The 11,204-nt window shown below is 36.0% G+C and overlaps 1 long non-coding RNA gene across 1 annotated transcript; it reads right to left on the bottom strand.

Annotated features, from left to right (window-relative positions):
- Nucleotides 1-395: 395 nt before the first annotated feature.
- Nucleotides 396-9,467, bottom strand: LOC141584630 (uncharacterized). The gene is made up of 4 exons (XR_012517788.1): nt 9,130-9,467; nt 2,538-2,735; nt 2,362-2,431; nt 396-798 (listed from the first exon to the last, which is right to left on the bottom strand). It is a non-coding gene; the product is annotated as an uncharacterized LOC141584630 (long non-coding RNA).
- Between the last annotated feature and the right edge of the window lie 1,737 nt (nt 9,468-11,204).

Raw genomic sequence — 11,204 nt, forward strand, 5'->3', positions numbered from 1 at the left:
ATGGGTTCTGCTTTTCAAAAAACCAGGTGCTGTAAAATGCTTACATTGGTTAAAAAGAAAAGGAAATACCCAACCATTTAGTGAGCATGCTTTACAAGGCCAAGATCATTTCAAATCAATTAAAGTGTTAAAAATGATACATAGACAAAACATTCAGAAAAAGCCAATTTTTGTTATTTAAAGTGAGATACGGAGATCACATCAGTGGAAGCATTTTGCCTGCCATAGAAGAGCTAGTTTTTTGTTTTATAAAGTCAGGGGCCATTTGCACTCAAACTCACAATCTCTAAACAGCTAAGCAGTTCCTGACATAGAAATTTTGAAAATAGTAGAATTCAGGTAAATGGAATTCCAAGTACATCAGATATACAATCAGACCAAATTTCTATGTCCTCTGCATTCTTTACATATAAGATCATTACAAAGTAAAAAACTTAATCATCCAAATGACATAATTCTTGTTTATATAAATGAAGGATTCAAATATTAAAAATAATTTAAAACGTCATGTCAGTATGTCATGTAAACCAAAAGTATCTAAGTCTCAAACAATTTGGAAGTTTGTTTTGCCAAGGTTAAGGATATGCCCAGGATACAGCCTCAGGAGGTCTGAAGAACATGTGTTCAAGATGGTTGGGCTACAGTTTGGTTTTATATGTTTTAGGGAGACAGAAGACATCAGTCAATACTTGTAAAATATACATTGGTTCAGTCTGGAAAGGCCCGACAGCTTGAAAGAGAGGTGGAGGGTTCCAGTTCACAGGCGGATTCAAAGAGTTTCTGAGTTTCTCTAAAGATCTGGAATCAACAGAAAGGAATATCTGGGTTAAGATAAGGGGTTATGGAGACCAAGGGTATTAGTTTACTGATGGAGCCTCCAGGTAGCAGGCTTCAGAGAGAATGGACTATAAATGTTTCTTATCAGACTTAAAAAGATGCCAGATTCTTAGTTAATTCTCTCCTGGATCAGGAAAAAGACTTGGAAAGGGAAGGGGATTCTCTACAGAATGTAGATTTTCTCCACAAGAGAAAGTTCGCAGGATCATTTCAAAACATGTCAAAGAAATATATTTGGGGGTAAAATACTTCAATTTTTTCAGGGCCTGCTATCTGTCATGTTGGTTGGTATCTTATTGCCAGAAAGAGTCTGTCTTGCCAGTCTTAAGGTCTGTGCTTTAATATTAATGCTGGTCAGTTGTGTGGGAATTTAAAGGGAGGAAGGTATAATGAGGGATACCTAACCACCCATTTCCATCATGATCTGAATTGGTGTTTCCAGTTAACTTTGGAATGCTCTTGGCTGAAAAGAGGAGTCCATTCAGTTAGTTAAGGGGCTTAGAATTAATTTTTCATTTATAGTCAAAAGTTCAATAAAAATTTTTTAAGGATATTAATTTGTAGAGCCCTGATGCCAATCTAAATACAAATATGTATCAAATTATCTCTCAAATAATTGAATGTAGTAAACCAAATATTGACTAGCCAAAAATGATGCGATTCTTACCCTGTCCATTCCTCAAATACAAGCACCATAAAAGGTTAATCATAAGACTATATTTACATTCTACATTCTTTTTCCCCCAATTAACATGCCTGCAGTAACCAAAAACATGAGCTGGATGAGGAGGAAGAGGAGCTGGCTGAATAATTTTAAGCAGAAGCTGAATATTCAATAAGAATAGAGTTGCTGATGTATTTGGAGGAGAGGTAAGAAACCAATTTCCTGTGTGTCATGTAAGCCATGTTTTAAGGCTCTCCTTTCATTCAACTGCAATTAAGGTACTTGAAAGAACCTTCTATTCCCCAAATATTTTTGGCCATTACCAAAGACTATCTCAGATCTGCTCCATCATTTTCTCTGTCCTGCTATGAACCTTTTGGTTGATATCTACTGTTCAGCCATAGTTTACCTAACAAACTAGGTGGAAATATCTGGCTAATGTTGCTAGCTGCCTTCTTCCACACTGCTCTATCCCCGACACTCTGTAGCTTGCAAGGCATCAAAATGGACCTGGGTTTTCTGGAGCCCTTAAGACACTTAAATCAACTTGTGGTCCACACAGAAGCAAGGTTTCTCTTATCCGTTTGGGTCACAATTTCTTTTACTGCTTTACTACTTCCACTATAGGGGCTAACCAACGTTTAACATAACCAATGTTTTAATGTAAACAGTGTATTTACATTATATTATTAATGCATTTAGGTTTTCTTCTAAGTCTCACTGCCAATTTCAGGACCTAACCGTGCAGTTGGGAGCTAATGTATGCAACAAGTGAAAGATACTATGTTATATTCAGATTTATTGTCCTTTAGATATCAGAAAAGTTATTGAATAAACCTAGTCTTCCTGACTTCTCTTACCTGTTATATTGAGTTATCTCACTGAAGATTCCTTGTTATTTCAGGCAAATAGACTCAGATGTCTCTGGATCTAGAAATGAGCAAAAAATACAGATTCCAGCTGAGATATACACAATTATCAAATTTCTTAAGATATACTAATATTTAAATCAATTTATTATAAAATATATCCTTACCTGGGCAACATAGTGAGACACTGTCTCTACCAAAAATTATTAATAAAAAGTAAAAAAATTAGCCAGGTGTGGTAGTGTCTGCCTGTATTCCCAGCTACTCAGGAGGCTGAGGTGGAAGGATTGGGAGCCTGGGAGATTGAGGCTGCAGTGAGCTACTATCACAACACTGTACTCCAGTCTGAGCAACAGAGCAAGACTCTGTTTCAAAAAAAAAAAAAAAAACTAAAGTTAAATCATAAAATACATGCTTATAGTAAATATAAAGGAAAATATCAAGAAGTTATAGAGGAATAAATCACGCATAGAAAAACAATTTAAAAATAATCTCTGTTAACATTTTAGTGCATTTCCTTTCAATATTTTAGTTTTTATCCTGTAAAAGGTTTTAGGTTATATGCTTTCCATAGTTGTACTCAAATTGCATGTATATAATATTTTTATTCTGCTTTTTTAAATTAATAGTATAACAAACATTCTCCCCCTCTCCATTCACGTGTCATGATCCCTCTATCCTTAAACAATTACTCACTAAATCCTGAGCCTTTCATATGCTTATTGGGGTAAAGATTTGGGGAAAGACAAGGTGTGATCTCAGGAAGCCAGGGAATTCATACTGAAATAAAAAGAAACGCTAGGGAGAAAAATAATAAAGAAGGCTAGAAGAGAAACAGAAAAGACAAGAATTCAATCCTGTTGAATGTAGGAGAAATTTTTAGGGAATAAGAGAGAGGAATATGAGAGTTTTTGTGGAGAACAGCTGCTCTGAGATAACTGAGACTGAAAGAGAAAGAAAAAGAGCATTTTTAAGAGTTAAATGTACTTCCCCTTTTGGCAATGTTCTGAGGAAGTGCAATAAGGATGCACATTGCTTTCAGTTATCTTTGGCTGCAGGAGAGTTGTTTCTTGGAATATGATCCTATGCTGAAGATCTTTTCAAAATGAGGGTATAAACTGGCCAGGATGATGCAGGTTGTATAATAGCTTTTAAAATTGTTTTATTTTTATGTAAATCAGTTAATTACTTCTTGTTTCACATCTTGATTTTTAACAACTAATAGTATTGTGGCTTCCACAACCTAATCAATATATAAATATTTTATCATATTTTAGTTGTACATGTTTTCTAATATTCCATAGTGTAGTTGTATCTTCATTCAACCATTTTTCTTTAGATGAATAATTAGGCATTTTAAATTTTATTCCAAATTATCAAGAAAGCAGAGATGTTAATCACTCTTATTTCATCAGCACCTTTAGTACTGGCTGAAGGTTATGTGGTTGAGGCTTGCATATTAAATTGACAAAAAGCAGAGTAACAGGAAAAAAGATGTATGTATTTTTATTAGTGCTAAATTGTTTATGTGCATTGGGTCTCACAGAAAGCAAATGAAAACCCATGGAAGCAATTAGACTTGGGGACATGTATACCATTTTAACAAAGTGTAATATATATGGAGCAGTGACTAGACAAAAGAAATGAAGGCTCCTAGAGGCAGTAAACTGTGGAATAGTGACTAGGAAATCTAGGGTAGATAAGGCTTGTTTAGTCAGTTTTGTTAGGCAGATAAGAATAATTCTCCTCCTTATGGTGCTGTAGAGGAAAACACTATTACAAATGGAAATCTATGTTGCCTTTACAAAGGGAAATTTATACACCACTGTCAGGCAGAAAGGAGGAGGCCAGAAAATTCTTCTTGTGTGTGCTCATATTAGTCCATTTTCACACTGCTATTAAGAAATATCTGAGACTGGGTAGTTTATAAAGGAAAGATGTTTAATTGATTCACAGTTTAGTATGGCTGGGGAGGCCTCAAGAAACATATAATTATGGTGGAAGGCAAAGGAGAAACAAGTACCTTTTCCGTAAGGCAGCGGGAAAGAGAGAGAGCAGAGGAAACTGCCACTTATAAAACCACTGGATTTAGGGAGAAGTCACTCACTATCACAAGATCAGCATGGGGAAAAACCACCCCCAGGATCCAGTCACCTCCCACCAGGCCTCTCCCTCAACACATGACGATTACAATTTGAGGTGAGATTTGGGTGGGGACACAGAGGCAAACCATATCAATGCTGCTCCTCAATTGCTTTCACCTTAAAATTATCCTTATACCAAAGTGGCATATTTTGGGTGTGTCATATTCTAATTCTTATATTGGCATGTATCAAGCAATAAAATATATGCTTGTTGAATGAATACTTGCTACACTGCCTGTTTTTCAGAATTTTATATTTTCCCAATGAGATGACAAATTATTGTGTTGCTTTAATTTTTATTTTTCTGATTACTAGTAAGGTTCAGAAACTTCTCATTTGCTTATTAGGCATTTGTACTTTGGAAAATTAGTTTTTAGTTCATAGCTTTACCCATTTTTCTATTCAGTTTATTGATCATTTTCTGAAAAGTTTCTTTAATGGCAAAAAGAAGGCAGACATATTATAGGAGTTTTGTAAGGTTTAAATGAGAAGATGGCAAAGAACCTAGCATAGTAAATATCTCCTTAGATATGATTCTACTTCCTCAATTTTCTCAATCCCGGGAATACTCTTAAGTAGGAAGGTATTGGCCTACATCTTTTAAAACACTCATTCGAAAAATGGGTGATTTTGTTTCTGTGTCTTTGGCAAACAGCTTTTTTCTTCAAGCTTTTCATTGTACACATGCAGATGTTTATGGAACAAGAGTCAAAACCTACTTCTGCGCCCCTCACTCTACCTGCCCTCTTTCTCAGAGAAAATAAACATAATCTAAGGTCTTTCAGTTTTCATTTTTAGGACCTGTGGCTCTTGAGCTTAGTTTGTCTGAGCTAAAATTATACAAGATCTTGAGTGATAAAGAGTTTAGCCTTCACGTTATAGACCTTTGCTTCATAATACAGTAGTCATGAAACACCTGTGACCATTTACATGTAAACGAATCAAGACACTGGAAGTGGTGACTCATGCCTGTAATCTTAGCACTTTGGAAGGCTAAGGCAGGAGGATTGCCTGAGCTGAGGAGTTGGAGATGAGCCTGGGAAACATGGCGAGACCCCATCTCTACAAAAAATACAAAAATTAGCTGGGCATGGTGGTGCATGCCTAAAGTTCCAGCTACTCAGGAGTCTGAGGTGGGAGGATGGCTTGAATCCAGGAGGTCAAGACCACAGTGAGTAGTGACTGCACCACTGCACTCCAGACTGGGCAACAGAGTGAGACTCTGTCTTAAATGAATAAATAAAATTAATTAATTAAGCAAAATGAAAAATTCAGTACCATAGTTTCATGGGTTATGTTTCAAGTGCACATTAGCCACATGCAGCTAGTGGCTACGCTATTGGATGGTATAGATTATAAAATATTTCCATCATTATAGAGTTATGTTGGGCATCACTACTATAGACAATAGAAAATCACTGGAGCCTTGAGTAGGAGGCTAACACTAACTGCTCATGTGTGATAACCACACAGAATATAGAGTGCTATATATGAGAAAGATCTGTTTTTTGGTCAATACCATATATTTTTTTAATTGTAATTCTAAACTACATTTACTTTTATTGGTTTTACATATTGTTTCTGTATATACAAATATATATTAATTTGAACATAGAAAAGGGTGCGGAAGGCATATACCATACAGATTACATTGGGTTACATCAGCATATAGAATACAAAGGGTTGGAGTCGATTAATGCTTTATTTTAGACCTTTGACAGTTTTTACTTATTACAACAGAAAAATTCATGTTTGTTATTTGTATAAAATGAAACTAATGATATGGCCACTGTCCTTCATCACATTCATTTTTTTTTAAAAAAGGTCCTAAGGGAAGATAATTTAGTATTACATAGAAAGTAGATACTTCATAGTTTAAAGAAATAGATATTCCTTTTTTGCAATATAGAAAGCCAAAAGTAATATTACTTTATCAAAAATACTTCCTTTTCCTGGTGGAAAAGGATATATAATACTGCTTCTATTCTACTTCCTATCTACCAGATACATTAGGTGAGAAAAAAAGGTCATACAATTGGGACCACATCAGTAAGCAATTGGATAAAATTAATGATATGTTATGTTGATCTCAGTTATGAAAAGACCATGCTTTATTTAGTCATCTCAGACACATTTTAAAAAATTACTATTTTTGTAGGATGTTTAAGAGGATACTTATAAGCCACTCTTATGAAGTCTTTCTAATGAATAACAACCATAACTTGTCATGGAAATTCTTTCTTCTAAGATTATTCCCCATTTATATAGTTCAAAAGAACAACTCTATTTTGAGGACAGTGTTTTTTACATAGTAATCTAGTTTTATACCCAAATATTATCCACATTTTCCTATTTCCTATTTTCACACATATGTGGTTGGGTCTCATCTGATGCCACTTCAATTCACTTATAAAACAGATTTCTACTGCCCTTTCATACATCATGGAGCTTTCTCTCTTCTTTTCTTCCAGGTAATAGAGAAAAAGGCTACAAAAACCTTCTTCCCTAGAAGTAAAGTTAGCAATGTTGAATTGATTGGATAAGGGTAATGAACAGTCAAATGTCAATATATTGGAGTGAGTCAATAGTGTGAAGTATTTATGACAGTGCTGATTCATTTCACGAGGCTACTCAATCAACTATGAAATGCAAATGTTACTCCAGTCATGAAATCTTCCTCTGAAGCTGTCTGGACAATCTGTTACAGAATAATTCATGCTACATAGATACTCTTGAGTTTTTAATGTACATAATACTTTCCTGGAATCCAATTCCTACTCATAACAAAAATAAACTAATAAATAGATAATAGGCAAAACAGAGAGTAAGGAGACCATAGACTGATGAAAAAAATCTTTGAAAACTTCTTGGTAATGTAATGATAAGAGCAGGTGTTTATCTCCCTGCTCCCATATTCCCATTGAAATATCCAATATTATATTTTTAAGGGGGAAGGAGAAAAAAAATTCTACAGTAGCAACAGAAAGGAAAGATGAATACTGACCATATGCAGGACACTGTGGGGACATTTCTGTTAAAAGTAGTACAGATAGGATCATACTGAAGGAAGGCATGGAGTACCCATGTCAAGCATCCTCTTCTAGAAAAGCAATGTACCCATAATATAGCAGAGAACATATTAACTGATTAATACCACCACACCTTGAGATTTGGAGGTATTAGAGCTAAAGATAAATCTCAGGCATCACGTCTTCAGGAGCACAGCCTCATTTATGTTGACTGAAACATTTGGACTATATCATATGCATGCAAGGCTTCATGGGGCAATAACCTGGCACCATCGAACTTTGTCCCCACACCAAGAGCAAACCACCAAGCATTTAGAATCGTACCTAGTGTACAGATGTTCAATAAATATTTTGAAGGAATAAACGAAGTTACAAAAAACACAACTCTGCAACCTGGTGTCAGCCTTCCTTTAGCACTGCCTTGAGGAGTGAAGAACAACGATGAGAGATGGTGATCATGCTCTAAGGCTAAGACAAGTTGATGGACTAGAACAGAGGGTAGGATGGAATGGCCAGAAATAGCAATTCAGATTCATTCACTCACTCAAATATCCTTTGAGCTTGATTGAAGAGGTAGAATGTAATAAAAGAAGCCATCTCTGCCTTCTTAAAACTTAGAGCCTTGTAGAAAGAACAGCTATTAAATAATCACTGAGAAAAACCATAAGATTCTATTAGGAGCCATAATAGGAGGAGCTGATTTTAGCAGTCAGGCGGGATCATGGGAGTGACACTGTGAGCGAGAAACACTTGAGACCTGACAGATGAGGAATTGGTAGCAAAGTGGGAAAGGTAGAACATTTCATAGAGAAAAGGACATACGCAAAGGTCCTGAGGTGGGAAGAAATTTGGTAAGGCCCCAGAACAACAACAGTGAGAGGTGATAGAAGAAAATGATTCTGAAAGGTAGGCAAAGACCAGACCATACTGAAATGTATGAGTTTAAATATTTTTGACCTTTTCCTAAGTAAAATGAGCAGCCCACTCTTCCTTAAATAAGAAAATAATATGATATCATCTATATTTTAAGACTAGCTATTAAGTAGAGAATGATTCGTAGTGAGAGGTGGCAAGTCATTATTAAAATTTGTAAGCACCTACCTAGGATTCTCAGAAATTATTTGGGAAGCGATTAGATTATCCATACTCACACCGCATGGGAGCTTGAGTTATTTATTTCTATAACAAAGGAAAGAGTTGATCTAGACAATATATATGCTAGTAGGAAATTATATCAGGTTAACGGAAACCGTGTCAATTTCTTTTTAGCCACAAAACAACACAAGGAAAGCACGGATAGCTCTCTGCGGACGACCAAACTTGGGAAAACTATCATATTTCAGGAAAGATCCTATAGTTTAGACTATATTCCTTCTTTGAAGAATCAAACTTTCTTTCTATTAAAAATAAATTAGCTTTGATAAACAGAAAATCCTTCTAGAAACATTTTGATTCATATAAATGTAAATAACTAAAGAGGATATTTTTACTTATGAAACTGAAGATAGCATGTATTAATTTACTATAGTTGATTAACAAATTACCACAAGCTTAGTGTCTTATACAATATAAATTAATTCTCTTACAGTCTGGAGGTCAGAAATCCTAAAATCAAGACGCTGGCAGGGCTGTGTTCCTTCTTCAGGCTCTAGGGGAGAATTCATTTCTTTGACTTTCGAGCTTCTAGACGCCACGTGCATTCCTTGACTTGTGTCCCTATCTTTTATCTTCAAAGCCAACGTTATAGCTTATTCCTGTTTTTCTGTCTCAGACCCTCCTTATTCCTTCTTAGAAAGCACCTCGTGATTACATCATGCCCACTCAGATAATCCAGGATACCATTTCTATCTCAAGATCCTGAATGCACTCATATCTGCAAAGTCTTTTTGCCATGTAAAACAACATATTTATAGAGCTTCAAATATTCTTCTTTATGACACTAAATGAGAGAAAGAAAGGAGTGTCAACTACAGAGTTGTAAACAAAATGATGGTGCTTAAAAATTCAAAACACAGTCAAGTTATCCTTATGCATGAAAGCAAACATAGAGATATTTTCAAATACATAAATGTCAGAACACATATGCTATAGACTGAGTGTCTGTGTCCCCCCAAAATTCATATGTTAAATCCTAACACCCAGTGTGATGATATGTGATGGTATTTGTAAAGCAGGTTCACTGTGCGCTGGTTACCAACTTATCTGAGTCTGGTGAGACAGAACACTCACACACAACAAATTACATGAAGCAGATTTGCTACTTACAGATAGGCAGCAAGAGACAACAGAAGCTAGGATTCATGGTGAGCCGGTTTCCCAGGGCTCAGGAAAGCTGGCTGGGGTGGATGGAATCTCAACTATGCATGTCCCACTTGCACATTAGCAGAGGGAATGTGAAAAGCAGCCAGTCCTGTGTTTCATCCTGTGATGTCACAAGAGATGCTGAGCTAAAGCACTGAAGGACATTGTATCCTATCCTAGGGAAGGGGAAACTGGAACAAAGCCTGAGCTGTCCCAGCTAGCTCCCCTTCATGTCAAGATCTGGCATTGCCAGCACATTCTACAGTTACTCTTGAGAAGTACAATTGAGAAAGAATGGAGAACTGTGTCAGTCCAAGGCCAACCAGAGAACTACACTATTTGCAGGGGGGACTTTGGAAGAAGAACAGCTCATAAGGGCGGAGCTCTCATGAACATGATTAGTGCCCCAACAAAAGGAAACACAGAGGGCTCCCTTCCCTTTTCTGCCATATCAGGACACATATTTTATGAACCCGTCAGTGGGTCCTTACTAGGCAATGAATCTGCAGTGCCTTTAACTTGGAGTTCTCAGCCTCCGGAACTGAATACATTTGAGAAATAAATCTCTTTTGTTTATAAAGCCACCCAGTCTATGGTATTTTGTTATAGTAGCCTGAGCTAAGACAACTTACGAGGACACTTAGACCAACTAAAAGCCTAGGAAAAAACATTAAGTATGAGTCAAAAGTGAGCACACCGCTTCTTTTCTGTCTGTTCATAACCACAACTCTTATGGGAGAGATTTTTGTTTCCTGAAGCCCTTGAAAAAAAATTTTCTCTGTAGAAGTAAAAAATAATTTGGATTTGACTGAGTTTTCTAAGAGTGAGTGAAGAGGAAGGAAGACAGAAAGGAAAGAGATCAACCAGAGAGATGATATGAAGCTGTGTAGAGTAAAGGTCATTGTAAGACACTGGTTGTGGGATGGACAAAGAACTTGTTAAGAATGATAGTGTCTACTGTTCCACTCAAAGTTGTTTGGATTGCTATAATTTCAATTCCTCTTCTACCTTCCTTCCACTTTTTAAAATTTGTATGAGTGTGTAAATTGAAGAGTCCATGTTTCACATCTGAGCAGATATGATTCAAATCAGAGATAGCAATGAAAAAGCAGCCATCCAGAGGCAGCTAAGAGAACAAAAGCCTCTGAAAATCCAGAAAATTTTAGGAAGGCGTTTTGAGTCAATTTTACCTAGATTTTGACAGAATGGGAAAGATGTGGCTCTCATTTGGATTGCAAATGAATTAGGGAAATTATAGCTGGTAGACACTGGTGGTGTTAATGATCTGATGTCGACATAATCATTGCAAATCTCATTTAAAAATGTACTTGAATGTTTTCTTTATTTTAACTCTCAGCTT

Source organism: Saimiri boliviensis, chromosome 1 (genome assembly GCF_048565385.1).
Source record: "Saimiri boliviensis isolate mSaiBol1 chromosome 1, mSaiBol1.pri, whole genome shotgun sequence".
Lineage (NCBI taxonomy): Eukaryota > Metazoa > Chordata > Mammalia > Primates > Cebidae > Saimiri > Saimiri boliviensis.